The 19630-nt window shown below is 48.7% G+C and overlaps 1 protein-coding gene across 2 annotated transcripts in view; it reads right to left on the reverse strand.

Annotated features, from left to right (window-relative positions):
• The window catches only part of HEATR1 (HEAT repeat containing 1), a 1158897-nt gene that overhangs the window by 603951 nt on the left and 535316 nt on the right, over positions 1 to 19630 (reverse strand). The window lies entirely within an intron of this gene.

Raw genomic sequence — 19630 nt, forward strand, 5'->3', positions numbered from 1 at the left:
GTTTAGAATCTAAGGTTCAGGTTAGGATTTCAGACACAGGACAGAGAATTATTTTGCCTTTGGACATTCTGAAATTGACATTCTTTAGTTCCGTTGAGGCAGGGAAACCACTCAGTGATAGGGGGTGAGACCCTCTTTTGACTTTAATAAATATTTATAGCAATCAAAATAACGCCCTTAAGTCCGAATCTTATTCCCAATTCATTACAATAGGTATAGGATGACCTTAAAAAAATGAAATAATGAAAAGGAACATTTTTATCCACTATAATTGTTGATGAGGTGGTGGAGGCATGCACAGTGGGGGATGTTAGGCAGTTTTTCTAAAGTCCAGCTAAGGGCTTCATAAAACCATACATCTGAGGAAGTACATAAATTTGCTCTTAGTATAAGGCTGTACCCACCTGAGAACATTTGGTAGCGTAGACAGAGCAGCCAAGTTCATCTTGGGAAGGAGAGAGAGGGCTGTAGCTTGGTACAAAGAAATTGTAGCATACATATGGTTCAAAGAAACACTGAAACACTATGTATTGTAAAAATAAAAAGTTTATTTAAATACAAGTAGACCAAGATAATTCTTGGTTAAGTAAGTAGTATAACATCATATAAACACCATCAGAAAAACCAACCCAATAGCTATGGTATGCAAAACCAGGTATAACCTTATTTAGAGGCGCCAGAAGCAAGCCAAGGCGAGTCAAACATAAGGTTATACATTTTATCAGCTGGCACAAAGTCGGCGTCCTCATCGGTGCCTGTAGCTGTAGTAGCCGGGTCTGTGCCTGTGTGCAGAGTCAGGGCTCTGGGTGGAGTCAGGTCGCAACGCGTTGGTGGGGGCAGAGGAGTCGGATGGCGTTGAGGACCAGCACCACCCTTAGACTTTCTCTTCTGACGAGGAGGGCTCAACCTCAGGGACTCCTGAGGGTACTGTGGTGGTGTAAGCCCCGGTGCAGGGGGCATCCTCTGCTGGGTCTCTTATCAGTGCGTGTAGAGTCATTAGGATATCTAGAGACACATCCCGCGGCTGAGGGGTGAAAGGAACCAGTGCCGTAGGGTCAGGACAGACGTGCTTCCTCTTGCGTGCAGGGGACGAAGGTTCCCCCCCGCCCATAGATTCCCCCCTTTGTGGTCTTTATGGTAGTTATCAGGCAAACCATTGTTGCCGTCGTCAGAGCTTGAATAAATCTGCTCTGGTTTCCCTGGAACAACATGTGGGTCCACCTCTCGTGGAGATTGCATCGGATGGCGCTTTGTCCTCAACTCTTTCCTTCTCCAGAGGCTTCTGGGCTGAAGCGGTCGCAGGGCCTTTCCCCAACTGCGGGGTGCCTGCTGCCTTAGATGCTGCCTCTGAAGCTGTATCAAGCCTCAGGGGTAAGGACACACGTGGAGTGGCCGTAGAGGGTACCACCTTCAGGGACCCACTCTCCTTAGATTCTGTCGTCGTTGACTATGTGCTAGTCGAGGCCCTCGCCGACGGGGCCATCGTCTAATCGGTTGACTTGGAAGGCCGACCCGACTGGTCTTAGTTTTGACGGGTCCTCCCCGGACCTCTCAATCGTCGGTTTGTCCGCTGATAAACAGAGTTTGGACGGGGTTAAGAACTTTCTCTTAGAAGAGGCCCCTTTCGTCAGCAGGCTTACTGTGGAGACTAATCGCACGCTGCCCGACTTAGGACATGCATCAGCGGCAAACCCGGCAGAGCCAAAGTAGTGGATCTTGGCCTTCTCTTGGACCCCCTCAGGCGAGGCATCCTCAAAGGATCTCAACCTCCACCCGGAAGTAGTTCGACCCTCGGACCAGCCAGTCCTGGATGAGGCATGACTCTGCCCGGAGGCAGGGTCAGGGGCCTTGCTCGATTTGAGCCACGCTGACAGCCTAATGTAGCTATCTTTCTTGGTTTTCTTTGAGAAATCACGGCACACCTCACATCACTCCTAATCCTGGTCCGGATGCAGGCAACATAAGCATTTAAGATGCCAATCTTCCATGGATACGTTCCTTAATCCACACTTTGCCCAGAGCTTGAAGAGGCTCCTGCTTTCCTTCTCCTCGGACATGGTGGAAAGGCGCAAAGTAGGCCCAAGGCCGGGCCTTCTCGAAACTTTGATGGACGATGCCACGGTGGATGAAGATCTTTGCTGTAGCAGATACCCGCTGTCAGAAGCTGTCCTTTGTCGAAAACCAAGGAAAAAATAAATAAATAAAATAATCAGTAATAAAAATGTAATTCCTATGAAAAGAATTCGAAATTGCAGAAAATAAAGTTTGGAGAGCAACGCAAGGACTCCCAACACTGAAGCATGCAGTAAAAATCTCAAGATGGCCACCTGGGTTGGAGCTTAGGGAGAGGACTGTCATTGGATGGGGCAGTATGACACAGAGGACAGCGATTGGTTTACAGGAGAAATATAGCTTGAAAGTGAAACTGTTTTTCTTTTACCGACGATACCCAGCCTGATGACGGGGAATATTCATGGAGCATGTGAATCCATGGCAGACACCATGCTGGAGAAGAACAAGTTACTTACCAACTGGTAACGTTCTTTCGACTGGATGTTCCTCCAACATATTTCACATCTTTTACATGTAATGTCCACAGCTGTGCACTTTGGAAACTTTTTCGGCAGAAGGGGTCCTGCATCGATGACGTTGGGTCGATGTCCCTCGAAGGCCTCCGTCGAGGGTGACGTCACCGGATGTTATAAATAGGACGCTCGGCGCCCGTAGCCTCAGTTAAAGTTTTTTCCCCCAGAACGCGGGTCACCAATCCAATGCCTGCTTGACTGCACATAGCCTTGTGGAAACGTAAGCTGCAATCGCATAGTCAATTCTCCAGAGGGGCAGGCTGGGAGGGCGATGTGGAATACGATGGAGGAACATCCAGTAGAAAGAACGTTACCAGTTGGCAAGTAACTTGTTCTTCAAATGGATTGTGTCCTCCAATGTTTTCCACATCTTTGACAGACTCCCAAAGCAGTGCCAGTAAATGGAGGAGGGAAAAGAATTTAGAGTACCCAATCAGATTGCGGAATAAAGAACCACCTTACCAAAGGCCATATCCTGACCATGGATTGTATCCCGGGAGTAATGTTCAACAAAAGTGTGGATCGAAGCCATGTGGCTGCATCATAAATATTCCTAATAGGAACTCCCCGTTGGAGGGCTGTGGAAGCAGCCACGCCCGTAGTGGAATGAGCTTGCAACCCTTCAGAGGGGTCCTTACCCGCCAACCGGTAACACTCAGTAATGGTCAGGATAATCCACCTCGACAAGGTCTGTTTGGTAACAGCCTGGCCCAATCGGTGTCCAGAATATCCCACAAAGAGTTGGTCATCCACTTTGACCCTGGAATCCTAGAAATATAAAAGCTCAGAGCTCTCCTAAGATCCAGCCTATGTAGTCACTCCTCTTCCTTACCAGGATGAGGAGGATAGAAAGACGGGAGAACCACCTGACTCAAAAGAAATTCAGATACTACCTTAGGTAGAAAGGAAGGACGTATGCCAAGTACTACCCTGTCCTTGTGGAATATAGTAAAGGGTGGCTTAGAGCAATGTGCCTGCAATTCACTCACTCTGCGAGCGGAAGAAACCGCAACCAAGAACACTGTCTTGAAGGACAATAATCTCAAAGAACAAGAGCGCAAAGGTTCAACCGGAGCACCCATGAGAAATTTAAAAACCAAATTCAAATCCCAAACCGGCACCTGGAAAGGGGATGGCTAGGAACACATTAGTCCGTCCTTTAAGAAATTGAGAAAACAAAGGAATCTTAAGGTAAGAACATTCTTCAGACGAGCGCTTAAATATAGACAGCGCCGCCAGGTAACCCTTAATGGTACCTACTTGAAGGACCCTGTGGGCCAAAGTAAGAAAGACAAAACCATAGGAATGGAGCACTGAAAAAGATCAACATTGTGTCCTCTGCACCAGTCGCAGAACTTACGCCAACGGTACAGGGATTTTGTTGCATGCCGTCTGGCCGAAAGCAACACCTCCATCACGTCATCCGGGAGGTCCCAATTCTTATACCTCAACCTTTCAGATACCAAGCGTGAAGGTTGAGAGTCTTGACCTCTGGATGGAGAACCGGAGCAGCCAACACCACCCTCCTACTCACCCCTCCATCCTCCCTCGCGGGACGAAACTGGATAAATGGCGCGTCTCTTGGCTTGGAAGGCAGAGTCGACCACTGGAACGAAAGAACCGAAGACGAGCTGGAAGAGGAGAGCTGCTGCAACTCCTGGACCATTGGTTTGCCCAGTGAAGCCCTGCTGCAGGTCCGAATCACCAATTTCATCTCGACAGACAAGCCCTTCAAGGAGAACTTCTCCCTTTGAGTTGGTGGGACCAATCGACTCGTAAGCTAAGTGGATACCATTCTCGGAGCTGGTTGTATTTTCCACAGAGTGCTGCAGAAAAACCGAATAGCCAGGAAGGAGGACACCAGTTTGTGTGCTTGACTACAGCTACCGGAATCGAAGATTTGCCTTTGCCAGCTTTTTGACCAGTCGCCGTGCAGGAGTCCCCCCGACATACTCCCTCTTGTCCCCACGACTGAGGCTCAGGAACAGCGAGATCTGCAGGAACTGCCAGGAACAGACGTCTTCAGCTGCATCTTTTCTTCATTGTAAGGTACTGTGAAAACCCGACCGAGAGAACTTACCTCTCACTGGAGGCCTAGTCCGCTTGTTCAAATTCTACAAAATAACCCCCCCCCGAGAGCAGCCCTTGATATCTCTAGACGAGTACACATTTCTAAGATAAGGCGTAACAACAACTGGCTGTCAACCCAAGATAAAATACTACTGAAAGTTGCCTCACTTACACACAAAGCCCTTAACAACGTGGCTCCCCCCTATCTGATAGATTTGTAGAAAGAAGATCTGCCAGACCCGCAAGAATTTCCAATACCAACACACTTATCATTCTTAGATTTAAACTGACCAAGGCTGGAGGTGCCGGCTTCCCTGTCCAGGCGGCCCAATTATGAAACTCACTGCCACACACTATACGTGAGGAGAAATACTACCCTAATTTCAGATCCAATTACATCAACCATCTAAAACAATTGGTCAGCTAGCCAGTACTACCTCTCCCCCCTCTACCCTGCTGATATACTACCTGCAAACTGTATATTATCCTGTATATAATTCTCTGTACTACTGATACAGCCTGTATAATATATCTCTAATTATATGTGTAATTACGTAACTATGTAACCCATGCCTCGCATATCCTGTAGTGCTGCGCCCTCTTACCCTCAGGTCTGGTGGGTATTATAAATGAATAAAACAAACAAACATATTAATCTTTCTTTTACGAACTACTTCTGAGAACTTTGGTAAAGCCTTTTCCGTTGAACTTCCAGAACTGCTTTATCCTATACAAAACTTTAGCCCATTGACTTTGGACTAACCTATTGCATTGAATCAACTCCTCTGGGGAACTCAAACTATTTGCACTGTTTAAGAAGAACTGTAATATTAGTTTTATTTACTTATGCCTTTTTGCTCCTACTTCAAATGTTCTGAATGCCATTTTGCTCCTCCTTAAAAGTAGTTTAAATGCCTCCGAACCTGATCTTGTGAAGAACTGAAGTATATTTTTGTGCGATATAGTTTGTCTCCTTCTAGTGAATGTTTTATAACTGACTGTGAAATAAATTAATAAGTGTTTTACCAAGAAATTAGAAGTTACTCACCATAGTGACTAACGTACTCTTAGTCCATAGTCCCCTTTCCTCCCTACTGTATGGGCGTCCCTACCAAGGGACGGGAGACTGAACCTTTTTTCACCAGAAAAAACCTTCTTCCCCGTTAAATTTAGAGGCGTGCATGCGCTGCCCTGACTCCGTCGCAAAACCTCAGTCCCCATTGACACATCGACAATAGATTTAACATTGCCTAATGACAGCAATATTAGGGGGGAGGTTGGTGGGACGTATGGAGGAAAGGGAACTATGGACTAAGAATACGTTAGTCACTTCAGTGAGTAACTTATAATTACTCTTACGTCCCGTCCCCTTTCCTCCATACTCTATGGGCGATTACAACTGATAGTCGCCCCATGGTGGAAAGGAGACCCTCCTTAAGCAAATAGGTTCCTGAGAACCGCCTGTCCGAAGGCTGCATCAGATCTAGAGCCGGCATCCAAACAGTAATGCTTACAGAAAGCTGAGGGAGAAGCCCAAGTGACCGCCCTGCTTATGACTTGCCAAGGGAAATGGCACTGGAATGCGATGGCCGTTGCCTTGGCCCTGACTGCGTGGGCATGCATGTTGACCTGAAGCAGCTTGTGCTGGCCCTCGTACGCTTCTTTGATGGCAGGGACCATCCAGCGGGATATGGAAGCCTTAGAGGCCCGATAGTCTGGTCTTGAACCTCCAAAAGTGACAAACAGGGCGTCCGATTTGCGGAAGCCCTTGGTCCTGTCCAAGTAGAATTTCAGGGCAAGCCTGACATCCAGGCAGTGCAGCACTCTCTGTGCTGCGTCGTTGGGATCGGGGAAAAACGTAGGAAAGACTATTTCCTCGTTCAGGTGGAAAGCAGACGGTACCTTGGGCAGAAATGCCAGGTGCATCCGCATGATACCTTGTCCTTGTGAAAGGTGGTATATGGATCATAGGCGGCCAGTGCCTGGATCTTGCTGACTCTACGAGACAAGGTAAGGCTGACTAGTAAGGCTGTCTTGATGGTGACCAGCCTGATGTCCACGGACACCATTTGCTCGAATGGTTTGTGCGCCAGTGCGCCCAAGACTATGTTCAGGTCCCACACAGGGTGCGGCCTCTTGACGGGCGGGTAGAGCCTAGCGAGACCCATCAGATGTTAATTGACGATAGGGTTGGAGGAGAAAATGCCTTCCTCCGAGTTCCTGTAAGCCCCAATTGCTGCAAGGTATGTGCGGCAGGTGTCCACCTGCACGCCTGAATCAGCGAGGTGTGCCAAAAAGGAGAGCATGCCGTCCAAAGTGCAGTCCAAGGGATCAATTCCCTTGGAGTCTGCCCAGTGGCAGAATCTGGTCCATTTGCTTTTGTACTGGGCCGTGGTAGCTTTGCTCCTGGCGCCTTGTATGATCCCCAGATTGGCCTGGGAGAGGCTAATGTGCCGAAGCGTTACCTGCTCAGGTACCACAGTGTGAGGGCTAGTTTCCCTGGCGCAGGGTGGATGACTCTGCCCCCCTGCTGTGCCAGAAGATGTGCTGGGCCCATCGGAAGGTGAATCTGGGGCACCTCAGAAAGCGTGAGTAGCTCCAAAAACCATGGCCTGGCCGGCCACCATGGAGCTATCAGAATGATTAGGAGTCGGTGAGACTCCTTGATTTTGCAAATTACCCTGTTGATCAGGGAAGTGGGCGGAAAAGCGTAGGCTTTCATGCCGGTTCACTGGAGGTGAAATGCGCCGCCCAGAGAGCTGGAGCCCTGACCTTGCCAGGAAACGAACTGGGGACACTTCTTGTTGTGCCAGGTGGCAAAGAGATCCACGTGGGGGTGACCCCACCTGTTGAAGATCTCCTGAATAACAAGGTTGTTTAGCTGCCACTCAATTGTCCGCTTCCAGGTTGGATTCCCCCAGGAGGTGGACTGCCGTGAGCTAAATGTCGTTTTCCAGGGCCCACTCCCACCTGCTAATTGCCATTCTGCACAGAGGAGGGGGATCTAGTGCCTCCCTGTTGACGTAGTACATGCTGGTCGAGTCTTTTGTCTGGATGAGGACAACCTTGCCCCTGAGAAGTGGTAGGAATGCTCTGAGCACTAGCCAGATGGCGTTCAGCTCCAACCAATTGATGTGGTATTCCTGCTCCTGTCGAGTCCAGGTGCCGTGGACCGAGAGATCGTCCAGTGTGGCTCCCCAGCCCTCGAGCAAGGAGTCTGTGGTGATGGTGGCCTGCGGAGAGGGCGGCCGAAAGGGATTGCCCATCCGTAGGTTGCGGTTACGATAGGTCCGGGTGGAGAGATAAAGGAACGTTGATCATCTCGGGTTGCGAGCCCCGCTCCCGATTATATGAGGCCGCGAAGTGCAGCTGAATCCTCCTCATCCTTAGTCTCGTGTGCGGCACGGCTAATAGGACCGCTGCCAGTAGACCCAGGAGATGTTCGTACCACCATGCCGAGGTCACTTCTCTGCTGAGGAAGTGGGCCGAGGCCCTCTTGATGGCTGAGAATTTGTCCTCCGACGGGATGCCCTTCTCGGAGCACGTGTCCCAGATGAGGCCCAGGAATGTCAGAGTCTGCGTAGGCTGCAGCTGTGACTTCGAGATTGAGCGAGAAGCCCAGATCGTGCAGTGCGTTCATAAGGGCATGGGAAGAGTGGCAAACCGCTTCCGGAGATATAGCCCCGACAAGCCAGTCGTCGAGGTATGGGTAGATGTGAAGGCGCTGCGCTCTGAGGAGGGCCGCCACAGCATTCATGTGTCTGGTAAAGACCTTAGGGGCCGAGTGGAGGCCAAAAGGAAGGACCTTGTATTGAAAATGGTAGCCCATGATCCTGAACCGTAGGAAAGAACGATGGGGCTGCCAAATCGGGACGTGTAGTTACGCGTCGTTCAGGTCCAGGGAGCACATCCAGACTCCCTTGTCCAATGTCTCCGCTATAAAAGCGGCCGTAACCATCTTGAATTTTTGCAGGGGTAGGGAGAGGTTGAGGGTGGAAATGTCCAGCACAACTCAGGCCTGCCTGGTGGTTCTTCTGAATGGCAAAAAATCCTGGAGTAAAAGCCAAAACCTCGCTGGGAGGCTGGGACTTCCTCCACTGCCTGGCTCTCTACGAGCGACCGGATCTATGCCAAAAGAGTTGCTGTCTCAACCTGTGGGAGGGGAGGAGGGAGGAGAGGCCAGGATAGGAAGGCAGTACCCCGTGAATACTACAGAGCGGATCCAGGGGTCCGTGAAATTCTGTCACCAGAAATGTGCATGGAGAGCAAGCCTGCCCCCTACCAGAGACACATGGTCCCGAAGGGGCAGGTCATGCTTTCTTTCCCTCGGAGGCTGTCGCTGAGGAGGGGGACTGGAAAAAGCCCTTACTCCACCACCCCCCCTTTTTTGTTGTTTGCGCCGGCTCTGAGACGGCGAGCAGTCCGGCTGCCTGGATCTGCGTTCCTGGAAGCCGCGGAACCCTCCCTATGTCCGACCCCTTTCCGAGCAATGCTGAGATTAAGTGTATGATTTGGGCGTGGTCTTTGTAAGAATGGATAAAGACTTGCCGTTTGGGAGCCGTTTTTCTTTTTGTCCAGCTCCTCGTCCATAGAGGAGTGGAAGAGGTCCCCCCCTCGAACAGTAGATCTACAATGCACTCCTGGACATCAGGGTTGAACTTTGTTGCCGGAGCCAGGCTGTCCTTCTCATGTCCGTGGCAATACAGATGGCATGGTCTGAGGTATCGATATGAGCCACTGTGGATTCCATGAGGTTATGCACCACCAGTTTGGCTTCAGCTAGCCCCGCCTTAAGGCGGGATTGGTTCTGGGTGGAGAGTTCCGGGAGGAAGTCTGCAATGTCCCGCCATAATCTCTGGTTGGCGCCAGCCAGCATGGCATCAGCGTTGGCTTGACGTAGATGTAAAGAGGCATTGGAATAGAGTTTCTTGCCATATGCCTGCAAGATCTTCTGCTCCTTGCCTAGCAGCGCTGCAGAGGAAGAGTCCGAGGATGACTGGGGCTTGGAGTATAGTGATGCTGCAGCGATCACCGAAGAGTGTGGCTGAATATGGGCCGACAGCAAGAGTGTACCCCCTCCACCTGCCTGTACTTTGCGTCCAGGTGTCGACTGACCGACTGGGCCGAGTGGGTTGGAGTCAGCCCTTTCTGGCCAGGGAGACTACATCGGTCTGCATAGGAATCCCCGATTTGGCAGAGGGGCATCGCATGAGGACATCAGCCAGAACCCCCTCTGCTGGCTGCTCAACCTCGGGTTGGGGGAGGCCCAGGCACTCTGCCAGACCAGCATGACATTTGTGTAAGGCCCTGGATGAGGATGGTGTATCCGGATCTTCCTCCTTATCCATATCCTGCAGACCTGGAGGATCCTGTGGAGGAGGAGTAGTTGGTGCCGGAGGAGGTTGCTGCGCCGGGGCCTGGGGCGTCGGCATCTGTGGTGCCACTAGCATTGCGGGGAGGACTTCCCTGATGCGGTCTTTGATGATAACCCCCATCTAAGGTGACTTCATGAGGCCAAGGAACTTCTCGTAGAGCACCTCCTCACTGGTGAAAGAGGTGGCAGGGAGTGCCGACGGGGTAGTGGGGAACTGCTGGAGCCACTGCGTATCCTGTCCATATGGACGCAAAGGAAAGCTGCCCTGCGCAAATGAGGAGTAGACTGTAGGCCACCTACTTGGCTGAGAGGCCAGTCCCACCTTGACACTTGTTCTTCACCGAATTCCTGCAATGGCATCGGACGGGAGCCCCTTTCTGGACCGGTGGCCATTTTGTCGAGCTGCCTGCCACATGCCTGTGACGTGTTGCTCAGCCCGCTAGGCCCGGTCTCCTCCAAGATTCTTGCGTGTGGATCACGAGGCCTACGCTGCTCCTCGGGCCGTTAGATGTGACACCCTCAACCCGGGGGTCAGTAGAGCTGTGTTTAAACACCCCCTTGAACGTATTGTCAGTATTAGGGCGTAGCCCCTTGGCCATGGTGCCGGTAAAAGGGCAGAACCCCTCGGGTGTAGACTCGGTAAAAGAATCTTCTGGTCCCTCAACACTGTGCCCGGGAGGATCTGAGAATCCCTAGACCCGAAGGCCAGTAGCAGAAGCAGCCTCGGTGCACATGCTAGTTGAAGGACCTGGCCGGTCCCTCCCGTGCGGAAGAGTGCCTGGGAAGGAGTCTCCCTTGCGGGGTGCGATGGAAAATATCGGCCCTACCTTGGGCCAGATTCGATGTTTCACAAAGTTCTTGAGATCCTCTGGAGGCGACCTCTGGAAGAGCTCCCTCCACCTGGCTAGTCTGTTCTTCAGCACCTTCGAGGACAGCGAGTCACACGCCGAACATGATTGGCAACCGTGGTCTGGGCCAAGGCAACGTAGGCAGAAGGCATGGGGGTCTGAAGTTGGGAAGAGCCCGTTGCAGGATGCACACCTGCTGACCCCTGTAGAAGTTGACATGCGCCAGGGAGGAGCGTGACGCCCGAGGACAGAGTGCCTGAATGATAAACGACAAAGAGAAGATGTATCTGCGCATGGAATTACATGACCGGAGCCAAATCCAGGAGTGCTGGTGAATTCGGCCCGTTCCTGTCGACGCAGAAAAGGGGACTGAGGTGTGGCGCCTGAGAGTGGAGTCAGGGCAACGCATGCTCCCTGGGACGCACCCCCACTTGCCTCTAGTTTTAAAGGGGAAGAAGGTTTTTTTCTGGTGAAAAAGGTTCTGTCTCCCGTCACTTGGAAGGGACTCCCATACAGTATGTAGGAAAGGGGACGTAATAGTAAGCTTGAGTATAACAGTCTGTTTGAATACTTGTAATTATAGACCTCTGTGTAACACCCTTACAGCTCACATTCCCTCTTGAGATAAGCCTGGCTACTCAGCAATGCTACACAAAACTGTGTAGTGCAGACTTCTGCAAAATGTTGGTTTTACTCCCACCTGTAGTCCTAGTTGTGCGTAGTGGTCCCAAAGGGTACTGCATACAAACTTTGCCCAACACTGGTGGCAGGCAGTGAGGATAAATTGTATAGCTGTTACATTGAGAGTTCTGCTTTACTTTTTGTTCAAAATAGTATCCTTCACAAAGCTAAGCACCTTTAGAAAAGTAAATGTACCATGCCCGATATGGATAACTTCAGACAGGAAGCCCTGATCATTCTAACAGTAGATCAACTGAAAAATGTGTAAGGCCAGGAATATCCCTGTTAAAGAAAAAAAAAGCGAATTGATTGAAAAATTGATGGAATATCAAAGTCTGAGAAGTAGGTCTATTATACCTACTCCTTCAGCAAATGTGGAAAATGTTGATGAGGACGATAATGATTCAGAGTCTAACTCGAATGTTATTGAGGAGCAAGAAGAGTTGGAGGAGTCTCAGGATGTGAGCCCTTCTGCACCTCAACAAGCTCTTGGACCTCACCCTTTAGCCACAGGGACCCTACCAGGTCCAGCACCGAGTCCAGAATGTGTCTCTCTTGAAAAATGAGACTTGAGTCAGAGTTCAAAAGGCTCCAAATGCAAACTGAAAGTAAACATCAAGAAATCAAACTCAGAGGAATGGAAATGCATCATGCTCTTGAAATGAAGAAATTGTCTCTTGAAAATGGTTCTCTCCCAGGGTCTTCTAGGTCTTCCAGTCCTAAGAGACCTTGCATGCCTAAGGAAGCTGTGAGTATGTATGAGGTGAAGCTTGTTATTTTGGATCGGCTATGGGATTCAGGGTTTCACAGGGAACAGTTGATTCCTTGTTTTTTGTCTAGGCTCCCCCAGGTGGCAACTGATGCTTTAATGGAGATGGGGGAACTTGATAGATTGGAGTATGAAAATGTGAAGCTATCTTTGATAACTAGATTTGGGGAAAACTCCTTCCCACTACCTTAAGAGGTTTAGGACCCTCAAAAAGCATGATGGTAACCATTGGGCTACCTGGGTGTATGAATGTTTTAAGAACTTAGATGGTTGGGTAAAGGGTTACAGAGTTAACACTTTGGAAGGAATGAGAAATCTATTTTTGTTAGAATCTATTTTTGATGCCTGTTCTCCTGAGCTGAGACAGCACTTGGCTGACTCTGGAACTTGATCCAAAGAAACTAGCCAAAGCTGCGGACTTGTGGGTTGCCAACAGGGCTTCTCGCAACGATTCGGGGGCAACTCAGTAGAAGAATGGGAAGCAGCAAAAGAAAGATGGCAAAGAGAATTCTAATACCTCAAATCCAAAAGAGGGCCCCAAACAGAAAAAGGGTAAGCAATAGGGGAAACCGAATCCAGCTAGTGATACCTCTGGTGCCAAACCAGAGGGAGGTCAGCAGAAACCCCCATTTGTCAAAACATTTGAAAATGTTATGCTTGTGGGTCTACTGACCATGTGAAAGGGGATCTCAGATGCAAGAGTAAACCTTCAGGAGTCCACACTGCCTCTTTAGCCTTTTCCCCAGAGGGAGAAGTACAAATGGCCAGTGGCAACTGCCAATTACTGGCTGAAGACCCCATTGGAGTCTCTGCCAGTGTTTCTCTAGTGTCCCTGGGTCTGTGAGAACAGCAGAATTTAGATGTCTATAATTCAATTCCAGATAACACAAGAATATTACAAGGAAAGTGTACTTGTAAATGGTCAGGAGACCCCTGCAATTAGAGACACTGGGGCCAGCATTACAGTGGTGGATGAATCTTGTTTCAAACCCGAGGATGTTGCGAAGGTACCCAAAGGCCTCACTAAGCTTGCTGGAGGCCCTGTCCAAATGCTTCCTATACTACCAGCTCTCATCCAGTGCAAAAACAGGACTGTAAGGATAACTGTTAGTGTACAAAGTAAGGTGCCTGGGAGTGTCCTGCTGGGGAATGACTTAAAAACTCTTGGAGTTCTATGAAGCACCCCCAGGGCTCCCAGTAAAAGGAAACGGGAACAGACAAGGAAGGCCAGCGAGAGTACCTTAACTGACTCTCTAGTGGATGTTACAGAAGAATCTATAACACCCAGTCCACAGGAATTACTAACTACTATTTGAAAGAAGAATGAGACAAAGGGGAAATCCAAGATCTCAAAGAAAAAGCCAGAAAGCACTGCTGTGCTACCAACAAGGACATCCCCGAGAGGACTGTCCAAAGTCACACCTGTGACTGCTCCACCAGCTGAGGCTGAATGTGAGGAACAACCAGGAAAGGTTGAATTAGCTGCTGAAGATTCAGAGCTGGAAGAAGACCTTACCCCTGTTGGAGATCTGGATCCTAAAGACCATCCTGAGCTGCAATCTTTAATGGCAGAATGTGGCCCCTGTAGGGCAGAGGTCAAAGAGAGTGCCCTACTCGTGAAGGTCTTCGCCAACAGGCAGCTTCCCAGCTGGATGGGCAAGAGCCAGGGAAGCATAGGTTGTACTGGGAAGATGGCCTCTTCTACAGTGAACCAACTGAGTCTATCACAGGGGACTACAGAAGACTTGTAGAGCCTCTAGAGACAAGACACCAGTTCCTACAGTTAGCCCACGAGATTTCTTTGGCTGGTCACCTGAGCTTCAAGAATACCAAGGAAAGGCTTTCTCTATATTTCGACTGGACTAAGTTGGGTTCTGATGTAGATAAATCATGTAGGAGCTGTCACACTTGTCAGACATCTGGCAAGAGTGGAGCCAAGAATGTGGCACCTTTGGTGCCTCTCCCAGTGGTGGGAGTCCCTTTTGAGAGGGTAGGAATCAACATTGTTGGTCCCTTAGTCCCTCCAACCACTTCAGGCAATCAATTTATATTGGTTGTAGTAGACCATGCTACTAGGTATCCTAAAGCCATATCTATGAGAACTGTTACAGCTCAGACTGTTGCTAAGGCCCTACTTGGTATTTTTACCAGGGTAGGTTTTCCTAAGGAATTCATCTCTGACAGGGGGTCAAACGGTATGCCCCACTACATGCAGGCCATGTGGAAAAACTGTGGAGTGACTTACAAGTTCTCAACTGCCTACCATCCCCAGATGAATGGGTTGGTAGAGCGGTTTAACCATACTATGAAGAGCATGCTAGGTGCTTTAGAGGAACCCCTTAGAAGAAAGTGGGGCCTTCTACTGCCATGCCTTCTATTTGCTTATAGAGAAGTCCCTCAGGAGGGAGTTGGATTTAGTCCCTTTGAGCTGCTCTATGGTCATCCAGTTAGAGGTCCATTGGCCCTAATTAAGGAGGGGTTGGAGAGTGCTCCTTCTCACAAGCCAGTGAGAGTCACTGACTATGTGTTAGGTCTCCGGAGGACAATGACACACATGATGACCGAAGCATCTGTTAACTTAAGTCAGGCTCTGGTGAAGCATTGGAAGGACTAGAAGGCCAACATGGTTGAGTTTACTCAAGACCAGCAAGTTTTAGTTATGGTACCTACACAAGGCAGAGGGCCTTACAGGACAAATGGATTGGACCCTTTAAGGTTGTGGGAAAACGTGGAGAGGTCAATTATCTGGTGGACTTAGGCAATCCTAAGGAGCCCCCCAGGGTCTTTCACACCAACCGTCTAAAAGCCTATGTCTAAAGACCAGAAGTGGGAGCTTTGCTTCTAGCTTCAGCTCAAGAGGAGGAAGAGCGTGAACCTCTACCTGATCTCCTCAGGGGACAACCTTTTGATGAGAAAATAGAAGGAGTTAATCTTTCTTCTAATCTGACACTGGAACACCAGGAGGAGTGCATGTTTCTGTTAAAGCAGTTTGCCTCCCTGTTTTCACTATCACCAGGCTTGGCCCCTTGGTGCCAGCATGATATTCACACTGGTGACTGTTTACCTGTTAAAAGCAGAGGTTACAGGATGTCAGATCATGTACGAACCCACATAAAGGAAGAGGACAACAAGATGCTTGATTTCTGGGTAATAGAGCTCTCTACCAGTCCATGGTCTAGTCCAGTTGTACTAGGCAGGATCAAAGGAGTCAAGATTCTGTCCGGACTATAGAGCTCTAAATGCAGTCACTAAGCCCGATGCCCATCCTTTACCTAGGACAGATCAGCTGGTGGACAAACTTGGTTCAGCCAAGTACCTCAGTACATTTGACCTAACGTCAGGCTATGGCAAATAGCCCTGATAGACCATGCCAAGGAGAAAACTGCATTTTCAACCCTGGCAGGCCTCTACCAGTTTAAGGTAATGCCTTTTGGATTAAAGAATGCACCTGCAACATTCCAATGGATGGTTAATCAAGTTCTGAATGGGATGGAGGACATCTGCATGGCATACTTGGATGACATTGCAGTGTTCAGCCCTACTGGGAAAGAACATGTTGACCACTTAGGATATGTTTTGCAGGCTCTTGAGCCGACCCATCTGACTATAAAGGCAAGTAAATGTCAAATTTGTCAGGGCAAAGTGGTCTACTTTGGACATGAGGTAGGAGGAGGTGCAATAAGGCCATTGCCTAGCAAAGTATAAGAATGAGAATGAGCCACCCCTACTACTCAAAGCCAAGTGAGAGCCTTCGGTCTCACTGGTTATTATAGGAACTTCATAGAGAACTATGGGTCCATAGCTTCTCCCTTGAATGTGGTGGTCTGACCGAAATGTCCTAAAAAGGTCAGGTGGAATGAGGAGTGCAAGAAGGCATTTGAAGGACTTAAAGTCCTTTGTCAAGCTCCAGTTTTAAGAGGTCCTGACTAAAGCAAAACCTTCATTGTGCAAACAGATGCTTCAAATACAGGTATAGGTGCAGTTCTGAGTCAGCTGGATGAGACAGGTAGGGAGCACCCCATCTGCTTCATCAACAGAAAGCTGAAGGAACCAGAAACAAGGTGGGCAACCATTGAAAGAGAAGGTTTTGCTATTTTGTGGTCACTGAAGAAGTTTAGATCATACTTGAGTGGATCTACTTTTGTGATTCAGACTGGCCACCAACCCTTGAGATGGTTAATGCAGATTAAGGGGGAAAACCCTAAATTGTTAAGATTAATCGGCCTACAGGGGTTTGATTTTACCCTTGAACACAGGTCAGGGTGTATTCACCAAAATGCTGATGGTCTCTCCAGAATGTTTGACCGACTGTAGTAAGGAGATTTATCCAGGGGTGGATTAAAGCCTTGTGTCCCTTAGTCTGGGGCGGACGAGTGTTGGGGAGAATTCTCATAAATGTTCTAATTCCCTTCACCTTAGTGACCCCCAGCAACGTTGCTGGATTTCGAGGACTTGATTTTTTTACCTGGAAAGAGTGAGCCTTTTTTCCCCCCACTCTCGTATTTTGATGGGTGTTTTACTCTTGTGTTCTTTGATCATGGAGTTTTAAGATAACTCCATACACATCTTTTCATGCGTGTTACAAAGCACCCTCGGTGCAGTAACACAGGGATGTCTTTTTAGACTTCCCAAAAGTTTAAATACCTTCTCTGGGATAAACTACTGTTTCCCAGAGAACGTAAGGTTAAATTGACTTTACTAGTCTTTTTAAATTCCTAGACCCAGCACCCACTATCTTCCTATAGAGTGGTGGAGGGGTTACCTAGTATCCCGTGTCTAGAAACCCATGTAGCAGTCAATTGCTACTCTTTCCCATCGAAATGGCTGGTGGCAGTGGTTTTACAAGAAACTACCATGATTTTTCCCGACCACGAACACCGGTAGCTAAAAATTGTGGCAGCCATGTTTTTCAAGATGGCACCTTAAGACCCTTTGTTTAAACAGGCCCGGTCTTATTTTTTCGCCATTTCTTTTTGGAAAGGTCCTACTAGAGTTTGTCTCTGCGCGCCAAACCAGGTTTGGTCCCTTTGTTTCTATGCCTTTGGCGGGCTTCAGGACTGAAGACCGCCTCTGGCGTCTAAGTGTCTGGGCAGGAAGCGAGGGAGGTGTTCGAAACTCCCTGTGCCTAGTTTCCTAGGAGCCTCGAATGCAGTCTGGCGTGATTGGCTGGCTGGCTGACTGTCAAGGACAGCCACGCTGCTGGTTGAGTGGCAGCTAGGCTCGAATGAAAGGGAGAAAACTGTTTAAAAGGCGAGTCTCTTGGCTGGAAAGCAGAGTTGACCACTGGAACGAAAGAACCGAAGACGAGCTGGAAGAGGACAGCTGCTGCAACTCCTGGACCGTTGGTTTGCCAGTGAAGCCCTGCTGCAAGTCCAAATCGCCAGGTTCATCTCGACAGAGAAGCCCCTTCAAGGACGACTTCTTCCTTTGAGTTGGTGGGACCAATCAACTCGTAAGCCACCTGGATACCATTCTCAGAGCTGGTTAGGATTACCAGGTAGGGATGGGGGGGGGGGACAACAGCTTGTTTGCTTGACGACAGCTACTCAAACCGAAGATCTTCCATTTTGCCAGTTTGTTTGACCCGTCGCCGTGCAGGAGTCCCCCCGACGTCCTCCCTCTTGTCCCCAACGACTGAGGCTCAGGAACTGTGGCAACCGGATTGAGAGAACTTACCTCTCACGGTGAAAGTTTGTGAAACGTTCCCAACTTGCAGGCCTAATCAGTTTATGACTCAACACATGATTCTTTTGTGTACAAACTACTTCTGAGAGCATTGGCAACCATTTACTACAAGAACTGCTCTTTCCTATCCAAGAGACTAGCCCATTGATTTTGGCCTAGGCCTATTGAACTGAATCTAGTACTCTAGTGAACTGAAACTATTTGCACTGCCTAACAAAGTATTTGTGATCTATTCTATTAACTTGTGCCTTTTTACTTCCATTCAAAGTAACTGAAATGCCATTTTGCTCCTATTTCAGGGAGCCTAATTTACTCAGAAACGTATTGGTTTGATATTGAAGTACATTTGTGTATAATATTAAGTTGCCTCCTTCTAGTGAATGTTTTGTACATTACTGTGTAATAAATTATTAAGTATTTCACCAAGAAACCTCGAGTGTGTCTACTTGAACCACTGTGATTGTCAGACCACTGTGTAACATCCTTGTACTGCTCACATTCCCTCTTGAGATGAGCCTGGCTGCTCGGCTCGCTACTACAAAACTGTGTAGTATACCTGTAGTACTAATTGTATGTGGTGGTCCCAGAGGGTACTGCATGCAATTCTGCCTAACAAATGCTACCGCATCAAACTTTAGAAACAGGACTCAGAGGCCATGTTAAAACAGGTGAGCGGCCACAACTCCTGCGAATTCTGGTCACTGATCAGATCTACAGAAACTAAAAACGATGGAGCTCGTACAGTGTGGGCGAAGCCACTTGGGTGAACCACTTCAAAACATTCCACTTACCACCTTGTAACATCTCACTACCGAAAGATGAAAAGATGAAAAGACCGCACCTTGAGTAGATCCAACCAATAAAGATTACATCGAAGAAGTCATACGCAACCTGAAAACGTCAAGAGCTCTGGGCCCGGACGGGCTGCCGAATACTGACTTAAAGAACCATCCGGTTGAGTGGGCAAACTCCATCAGCCTGGTTTTCAAAAGGTGCAAAGACTCGAAGTCCATTCTGTCATCATGGACATTGGTGGTGGTCCCCATCTTTAAGAAGGGCAATAAAGAGGACCCCAGAAAATACTGGCCGATTGCATTACTTGATGCAATCGGGAAGGTATTCAGCTCCTTACTATTTTCGAGGTTTCAAACGTGGGCCAAGTCCTCGCCCAGTGCCGACCCTTTTCAAGCAGGTTTTATGAAAAACATCGGTACCTCGGTTAACATTATGCTCCTGAGCATCATAAAAAGCTAAATCATAGAGAGCAGCCCAAGGGTTTCTCTTGCGTTCATTGATCTGGCGCAAGCTTTTGATCAGGTTGATCGAAAAAGACTATGGACCAAACTTTCAGCTTGGAATTGTCCTCAGGCAATTCTTGATCCGATAAGAGCACTACACTCCGATACCAAAATTAGAGTCCGAGTCAGTCAACAAGGCTGGCTTTCAGAAGAAATACCCACTAAAAGGAGGTTAAACAAGGGTGCCACTTGGCCCCGGTACTTTTCATCGTATATCTTGGTGACTTTGAAGACACAGAAGCAAGCGTCAGGTAATTTGCACCTAAAATCGGACATTTGGCAGTTTCTCGCTTGTTATATGCAGACGATATGATTCACTT

This window comes from Ambystoma mexicanum, chromosome 4q (assembly GCF_040938575.1).
Source record: "Ambystoma mexicanum isolate Mex_15411 chromosome 4q, UKY_AmexF1_1, whole genome shotgun sequence".
NCBI classification, from domain to species: Eukaryota; Metazoa; Chordata; class Amphibia; order Caudata; family Ambystomatidae; genus Ambystoma; species Ambystoma mexicanum.